The 9,069-nt window shown below is 49.9% G+C and overlaps 1 protein-coding gene across 1 annotated transcript in view; it reads right to left on the bottom strand.

Moving 5' to 3' along the window:
* Window positions 1-8,228: 8,228 nt before the first annotated feature.
* The window catches only part of LOC121842780 (ras-related protein Rap-1b), a gene marked incomplete at its 5' end in the record, with an annotated part of 20,650 nt that continues 19,809 nt past the window's right edge, over window positions 8,229-9,069 (bottom strand). The window contains 1 exon segment of the mRNA XM_042312524.1: window positions 8,229-8,896.

Below are 9,069 nucleotides of genomic sequence, written 5' to 3'. Positions count from 1 at the left end.
CCAGGGAGAATATGTATCCCGATAACACATTGTGAGTGTTTATGTAGGCCGTTACTGTAAATAAGAATTTGTTCTTAACTGACTTGTCTAGATAAATAAAGGCTATATACACTGCTCAAAAAAATAAAGGGAACACTAAAATAACACATCCTAGATTTGAATGAATGAAATATTCTTATTAAATACTTTTTTCTTTACATAGTTGAATGTGCTGACAACAAAAATCACACAAAAATTATCAATGGAAATCAAATTTATCAACCCATGGAGGTCTGGATTTGGAGTCACACTCAAAATTGAAGTGGAAAACCACACTACAGGCTGATCCAACTTTGATGTAATGTCCTTAAAACAAGTCAAAATGAGGCCTCCACGTCACTGTATGACCTCCCTACAACGCCTGGGCATGGTCCTGATGAGGTGGCGGATGGTCTCCTGAGGGATCTCCTCCCAGACCTGGACTAAAGCATCCGCCAACTCCTGGACAGTCTGTGGTGCAACGTGGCGTTGGTGGATGGAGCGAGACATGATGTCCCAGATCTAAGAAATGCCACCCATTACCATGACTGACCCACCGCCAAATCGGTCATGCTGGAGGATGTTGCAGGCAGCAGAACGTTCTCCACGGCGTCTCCAGACTCTGTCATGTGCTCAGTGTAAACCTGCTTTCATCTGTGAAGAGCACAGGGCGCCAGTGGCGAATTTGCCAATCTTGGTGTTCTCTGGCAAATGCCGAACGTCGTGCACGGTGTTGGGCTGTAAGCACAACCTCCACCTGTGGACATCGGGCCCTCATACCACCCTCATGGAGTCTGTTTCTGACCATTTGAGCAGACACATGAACATTTGTGGCCTGCTGGTGGTCATTTTACAGGGCACTGGCAGTGCTCCTCCTTGCACAAAGGCGGAGGTAGCGGTCCTGCTGCTGGGTTGTTGCCCTCCTACGGCCTCCTCCACGTCTCCTGATGTACTGGCCTGTCTCCTGGTAGCGCCTCCATGCTCTGGACACTACGCTGACAGACACAGCAAACCTTCTTGCCACAGCTCGCATTGATGTGCCATCCTGGATGAACTGCACTACCTGGGCCACTTGTGTGGGTTGTAGACTCCGTCTCATGCTACCACTAGAGAGAAAGCACCGCCAGCATTGAAAAGTGACCAAAACATCAGCCAGGAAGCATAGGAACTGAGAAGTGGTCTATGGTCCCCACCTGCAGAACCACTCCTTTATTGGAGGTGTCTTGCTAATTGCCTATAATTTCCACCTGTTGTCTATTCCATTTGCACAACAGCATGTGAAATGTATTGTCAATCCGTGTTGCTTCCTAAGTGGACAGTTTGATTTCACAGAAGTGTGATTGACTTGGAGTTACATTGTGTTGTTTAAGTGTTCCCTTTATTTTTTTGAGCAATATATATATATATATATATATATATATATATATATATATATATATATATATATATATGTGTGTGTGTGTGTGTGTGTGTTCATCTGATAAAAGACCACTCCCTCTCCTAAGGGACCAGACTGTTATTTGCTCATTGCATGTTACAGTCTGCTATGAACCTCCATGGAGTTACCTCACTCTGGGCCAAGTCACTTCAGGCCAGCCAAGTTCCTCATCATTTTACTTGGCCCGACTTACTTTGGACTCCTTGGGGGTGGGAATAATCATTGGCCTGAATGACTCCATTTCTCTGATCTGACAGCTGCTCCCTCCTATCCCTGACAGGCATATCAGTTACACTAAGCTTAGCTGTAGATTCTGCAGCAGAGGCCCAGAGCAGCTGATGAGTTAATGTGCTATCAAATCAAATCAAATTTTATTTGTCACATACACATGGTTAGCAGATGTTAATGCGAGTGTAGCGAAATGCTTGTGCTTCTAGTTCCGACAATGCAGTAATAACGAGCAAGTAATCTAACTAACAATTCCAAAAAAAACTACTGTCTTATACACAGTGTAAGGGGATAAAGAATATGTACATAAGGATATATGAATGAGTGATGGTACAGAGCAGCATAGGCAAGATACAGTAGATGATATCGAGTACAGTATATACATATGAGATAAGTATGTAAACCAAGTGGCATAGTTAAAGTGGCTAGTGATACATGTATTACATAAGGATGCAGTCGATGATATAGAGTACAGTATCAACGTATGCATATGAGATGAACAATGTAGGGTAAGTAACATTATATAAGGTAGCATTGTTTAAAGTGGCTAGTGATATATTTACATAATTTCCCATCAATTCCCATGATTAAAGTGGCTGGAGTAGAGTCAGTGTCATTGACAGTGTGTTGGCAGTAGCCACTCAATGTTAGTGGTGGCTGTTTAACAGTCTGATGGCCTTGAGATAGAAGCTGTTTTTCAGTCTCTCGGTCCCAGCTTTGATGCACCTGTACTGACCTCGCCTTCTGGATGACAGCGGGGTGAACAGGCAGTGGCTCGGTGGTTGATGTCCTTGATGATCTTTATGGCCTTCCTGTAGCATCGGGTGGTGTAGGTGTCCTGGAGGGCAGGTAGTTTGCCCCGGTGATGCGTTGTGCAGACCTCACTACCCTCTGGAGAGCCTTACGGTTGAGGGCGGTGCAGTTGCCATACCAGGCGGTGATACAGCCCGCCAGGATGCTCTCGATTGTGCATCTGTAGAAGTTTGTGAGTGCTTTTGGTGACAAGCCGAATTTCTTCAGCCTCCTGAGGTTGAAGAGGCGCTGCTGCGCCTTCCTCACGATGCTGTCTGTGTGAGTGGACCAATTCAGTTTGTCTGTGATGTGTATGCCGAGGAACTTAAAACTTGCTACCCTCTCCACTACTGTTCCATCGATGTGGATGGGGGTGTTCCCTCTGCTGTTTCCTGAAGTCCACAATCATCTCCTTAGTTTTGTTGACGTTGAGTGTGAGGTTATTTTCCTGACACCACACTCCGAGGGCCCTCACCTCCTCCCTGTAGGCCGTCTCGTCGTTGTTGGTAATCAAGCCTACCACTGTTGTGTCGTCCGCAAACTTGATGATTGAGTTGGAGGCGTGCATGGCCACGCAGTCGTGGGTGAACAGGGAGTACAGGAGGGGCTCAGAACGCACCCTTGTGGGGCCCCAGTGTTGAGGATCAGCGGGGAGGAGATGTTGTTGCCTACCCTCACCACCTGGGGGCGGCCCGTCAGGAAGTCCAGTACCCAGTTGCACAGGGCGGGGTCGAGACCCAGGGTCTCGAGCTTGATGACGAGCTTGGAGGGTACTATGGTGTTGAATGCCGAGCTGTAGTCGATGAACAGCATTCTCACATAGGTATTCCTCTTGTCCAGATGGGTTAGGGCAGTGTGCAGTGTGGTTGAGATTGCATCGTCTGTGGACCTATTTGGGCGGTAAGCAAATTGGAGTGGGTCAAGGGTGTCAGGTAGGGTGGAGGTGATATGGTCCTTGACTAGTCTCTCAAAGCACTTCATGATGACGGATGTGAGTGCTACGGGCGGTAGTCGTTTAGCTCAGTTACCTTAGCTTTCTTGGGAACAGGAACAATGGTGGCCCTCTTGAAGCATGTGGGAACAGCAGACTGGTATAGGGATTGGTTGAATATGTCCGTAAACACACCGGCCAGCTGGTCTGCGCATGCTCTGAGGGCGCGGCTGGGGATGCCGTCTGGGCCTGCAGCCTTGCGAGGGTTAACACGTTTAAATGTCTTACTCACTTCGGCTGCAGTGAAGGAGAGACCGCATGATTCCGTTGCAGGCCGTGTCAGTGGCACTGTATTGTCCTCAAAGCGGGCAAAAAGTTATTTAGTCTGCCTGGGAGCTACTAGCTTATTGTATGTATGTACCTACCTACCCCCTACCCCCCCCTAAACCACAGATATAATACCATCTGTATGGCTAAACCACAGAGATAATACCATCTGTATGGCTAAACCAGAGATAAAACCATCTGTATGGCTAAACCCCAGAGATAAAACCATCTGTATGGCTAAACCACAGAGATAATACCATTTGTATGGCTAAACCAGATATAATACCATCTGTATGGCTAAAACAACAACAACAACAACACGGAACATTCCGGCAACGGGCCGGCGTCATGGCAACGCCCTTGCATGGCAATCCAATTTATTGAACTACAGATGCTGGGTTATACAAAATACACCACTTCAATTAAGGCTTTTTAGTTTACATTTGGCCACGCCCCCTCTGTTTGTCCCTCCCCAGCCCCTCCCCCTTAATAGGCAGATGACGTTGCATTTCCAATACTGTGGCTCTGTGAGGGGACATGGTACACACGGTCTGTCCACCATGCTGCTGTTGGTTATCATCACAGCAACACAAAGCGACAAAGGCATTCTCTTACAAGAGGTCAACAGAGGTCACGCAACTCACAACAAACGTGCAACTTTAAACCCCCCCCTCCCCCTCCATCTCAAATGGCAACCTAAGCCCATAGGGCTATAGTCAAAAGTAGTGCCCTATGTAGGGAATAGGGTGCCATTAGGGACGTACACCCCCCGTCTCATCCAAGTTCTGCCTGTTCCTCCTCCTCCATCATCATCTCTACATTGCTGTGGTTCTTATTGTATTTCAGTCTTATTCCCTGCTGCTTCAAACACATTAGTTTGTCCCCCTCCCCCACATTCACTATAGAACAGATAACAACCCCACACGGTTACTCTTCATCATCATCATCATCATCATCATCATCATCATCATCATCATCATCATCATCTGACAGACTGACAGGAAACAGGTCAAACCAAGTATTACACAGGTGAAATAGTCACTAACAGGCAAGTTTCTTTACTGACAGGATCCAATATTTGGTTTTCATGTCCTCAGCTGACAACAGATGCATTAGCAAGCAAGGGGACAGGGGAGGGCTGGGAGAGATGGGGAGGGGCTGGGGGAGAGGGGGAGGGGCCGGGGGAGGGCTTGGGGAGAGGAGTGAGATAGGGGAAAGAGGCTAGGGGACAGGGGGAGATAGGGGCTGTGGGAGGGAGGGAGAAGGGGAGAGAGGGGGACAGAGGCTAGGGGACAGGGGAGATAGGGGCTGTGGGAGGGAGGGAGAAGGGGAGAGAGGCTAGGGGAAAGGGCTAGGGACAGGGGGAGATAGGGGCTGTGGGAGGGAGGAGAAGGGGAGAGAGGCTAGGGGACAGAGGGAGATAGGGACAGAGGCTAGGGGACAGGGGGAGATAGGGGCTGTGGGAGGGAGGAGAAGGGGAGAGAGGCTAGGGGACAGGGAGGAGATAGGGACAGAGGCTAGGGGACAGGGGAGATAGGGGCTTGGGAGGGAGGGAGAAGGGGAGAGGCTAGGGGACAGAGGAGATAGGGACAGAGGCTAGGGGACAGGGGAGATAGGGGCTGTGGGAGGGAGGGAGAAGGGGAGAGGCTAGGGACAGGGGAGATAGGGACAGAGGCTAGGGACAGGGGAAGGAGATAGGGGCTGTGGGAGGGAGGGAGAAGGGGAGAGAGGCTAGGGGACAGGGGGAGATAGGGGCTGTGGGAGGGAGGGAGAGGGACAGAGGCTAGGGACAGACAGGGGGGGAGATAGGGGCTGTGGGAGGGAGGGAGAAGGGGACAGAGGGAGATAGGGACAGAGGCTAGGGAGGGGAGATAGGGGCTGTGGGAGGGAGACAGAGGCTAGGGGACAGGGGGAGATAGGGGCTGTGGGAGGGGAGATAGGGGCTGTGGGAGGGAGGAGGGGACAGAGGCTAGGGGACAGGGGGAGATAGGGGCTGTGGGAGGGAGGGAGATAGGGACAGAGGCTAGGGACAGGGGAGATAGGGGCTGTGGGAGGGAGGGAGATAGGGACAGAGGCTAGGGGACAGAGGCTAGGGGACAGGGGGAGATAGGGGCTGTGGGAGGGAGGGAGATAGGGACAGAGGCTAAGGGGAGATAGGGGCTGTGGGAGGGAGGGAGAAGGGGAGAGAGGCTAGGGGACAGAGGAGATAGGGACAGAGGCTAGGGGACAGGGGAGATAGGGGCTGTGGGAGGGAGGGAGAAGGGAGAGAGGCTAGGGGACAGAGGGACAGAGGCTAGGGGACAGAGGAGATGGGGGCTGTGGGAGGGAGGGAGAAGGGAGAGAGGCTAGGGACAGAGGGACAGAGGCTAGGGACAGGGGGAGATAGGGGCTGTGGGAGGGAGGGAGAAGGGGAGAGAGGCTAGGGACAGAGGGACAGAGGCTAGGGGACAGGGGAGATGGGGGCTGTGGGAGGGAGGGAGAAGGGGAGAGAGGCTAGGGACAGAGGGACAGAGGCTAGGGGACAGGGGAGATAGGGGCTGTGGGAGGGAGGGAGAAGGGGAGAGAGGCTAGGGACAGAGGACAGAGGCTAGGGGACAGGGGAGATGGGGGCTGTGGGAGGGAGGGAGGGGGAGAGAGGCTAGGGGACAGAGGGAGATAGGGACAGAGGCTAGGGGACAGGGAGATAGGGGCTGTGGGAGGGAGGGAGATAGGGACAGAGGCTAGGGGACAGGGGAGATAGGGGCTGTGGGAGGGAGGGAGAAGGGGAGAGAGGCTAGGGGACAGAGGGAGATAGGGACAGAGGCTAGGGGACAGGGGGAGATAGGGGCAGGGAGGGAGAAGGGGAGAGAGGCTAGGGGACAGAGGGAGATAGGGACTGTGGGAGGGAGGGAGAAGGGGAGAGAGGCTAGGGGACAGAGGGACAGAGGCTAGGGGACAGAGGCTAGGGGACAGGGGAGATGGGGGCTGTGGGAGGGAGGGAGAAGGGGAGAGAGGCTAGGGGACAGAGGGAGATAGGGGCTGTGGGAGGGAGGGAGAAGGGGACAGAGGCTAGGGGACAGAGGCTAGGGGACAGGGGAGATGGGGGCTGTGGGAGGGAGGGAGAAGGGGAGAGAGGCTAGGGGACAGAGGGAGATAGGGACAGAGGCTAGGGGACAGAGGAGATAGGGACAGAGGCTAGGGGACAGGGGGAGATAGGGGCTGTGGAGGGAGGGAGAAGGGGAGAGAGGCTAGGGACAGAGGGACAGAGGCTAGGGGACAGGGGAGATAGGGGCTGGGAGGAGAAGGGAGAGAGGCTAGGGGACAGAGGGAGATAGGGACAGAGGCTAGGGGACAGGGGGAGATAGGGGCTGTGGGAGGGAGGGAGAAGGGGAGAGAGGCTGTTATAGAAAAGGAAAGGGAGTACAGTGAGAATCTACAGTAGCGTTTTCCAAACTCGGTCCTGGCCCCGCCCCCCCCTGGGTGCATGTTTTGGTTCTTGCCCTAGCACTACACAGATTACTCAAATAATCTTCAAGCATGATTATTTGAATCAGCTGTGCAGTGCCAAAAGGTGTCCCCCTTGGGGTCCCCTGGACCTAGTTTGGGAAACACTGCTCTACAACAACAGAAGTGTGGAGAATGACATCACCAATGACATTATTTCATTTATTTTTTCGTATTAAAAACCCTAATTTAAAAATAAAAAAAAATCTATACTTCCTGTTGTAGATCGCAGATTCCATGAGAGGGGATTGGCTAACTGGACAAACCAACCAATGAGAGACGGCCTTGGAAGGATAAAGTAAAAAAAAAAAAAAAAACATGATGAGGATCGCCCAGTCACTTCAGCCATTGGTGTCTCAGAAGTTTGGTCGCTTGTTAAAATGTCCAGTCCCTCTTTGACCACAACCCCAATTGAAAAACCCCACTGTACAAACATCTTTGTAAACAACACAAGGGTTGCCTCCAAAATTGCACCCTAATTCCTTATATAGTGTACTACTTTTGACCAGGGCCCATAGGGAAACCAAGAGGGAAACCAGTAGGGAAACCAGTAGGGAAACCAATAGGGATAGGAACCAATAGGGAAACCAGTAGGGAAACCAATAGAAAAACCAACAGGGAAACCAACAGGAAACCAATAGGGAAACCAATAGGGAAACCAATAGGGAAACCAATAGGAAACCAATAGGGAAACCCACAGGGAAACCATTGGGCTCTGGTCAAATATAATACACTTGGGTGCCATTTCAGACGCAAGAAAACCCAGGCAAGACATAGAAAGATGATTGGATCATAGATAGATTCTCCAGAAAGAAAGATGATTGGATCATAGATAGATTCTCCAGAAAGAAAAAAAAAAAAACCCTATTTGAAGGCAACATCATCAGGCTAAAAGACAATATGATCATTACTGAAAAAACATGATACTTTTTTTTCTCTTTTTACACATATAATCATCACTGTTGTATCCACAGGTTTACTTCTCAAATAAAACTCACATATAATAATAACTGGTTGTAGCCACAGGTTTACTCCTCAAAATAAAACTCATATCAATAGCTGTCGCAGTATAGCATCTCTCAGTAGAGACAAAACTAGTCATTTAAAAAAAAGACAGAAGAAGACAGAGAAATGATGTTGAATGATCGAAGGAAAATAAAAAAAGTTAGAAAATAAACCCCAGGAGCAAGTTATCTGTATGAACTGAACTATATAGGGTGCCTCTTTGGGACTTTGTCTTTTTCTCTCTGGCTAATATAGAGGTGCTTATAAATACCGCATCACCGTGGCAACGTGCACATTCTGGTTAGACATCCGTTTCTACGGCTACTGTCTCCGTTAGCAATAACACTGTGTGTAGGAATCGGGATTTTATTTTGGTTCATATTGACTGATTTACCTATTTCATTTTACTTTATTTTATGAACGTAATCTTTCCATTTCAGTTGCATACAGTTGGAATATCTATATTTCTAAGTAGAAATCTTGTTCTCGTGACACTGGAGAGTGATAATGGTTAATCTGTGTGTAAAAACTGATGTATTGTAGCTTTGAATCCGTTGGTCGGTTTGTTTGTTGGTTGTTAAAGGGGCGTCACCACACAGGAAAGTCCATTCCATGTTAGGTTTTAGTAACGTCGGAATGCTGGCACTGCTGAGAGAGACAGCAGCAAATCAGACCTGAGAGAGAGAGAGAGAGAGAGAGAGAGAGGAAGGTGGGTAGAGAGAGAGAGAGAAGGTGGGTAGAGAGAGAGGTGGAGTAGAGAGAGAGAGAGAAGGTGGGTAGATGGAGAGAGAGAGAAGAGAAAGAGTGGTAGAGAGAGAGAGAGAGAAGGTGGGAGAGAGAGAAGGTA

The sequence above is a fragment of the Oncorhynchus tshawytscha genome, unplaced genomic scaffold (assembly GCF_018296145.1).
Source record: "Oncorhynchus tshawytscha isolate Ot180627B unplaced genomic scaffold, Otsh_v2.0 Un_contig_7576_pilon_pilon, whole genome shotgun sequence".
In the NCBI taxonomy this organism is placed as follows: Eukaryota; Metazoa; Chordata; class Actinopteri; order Salmoniformes; family Salmonidae; genus Oncorhynchus; species Oncorhynchus tshawytscha.
Note: the sequence above shows the minus strand (reverse complement) of the source record. Positions and strands in the feature narration are given on the sequence as shown.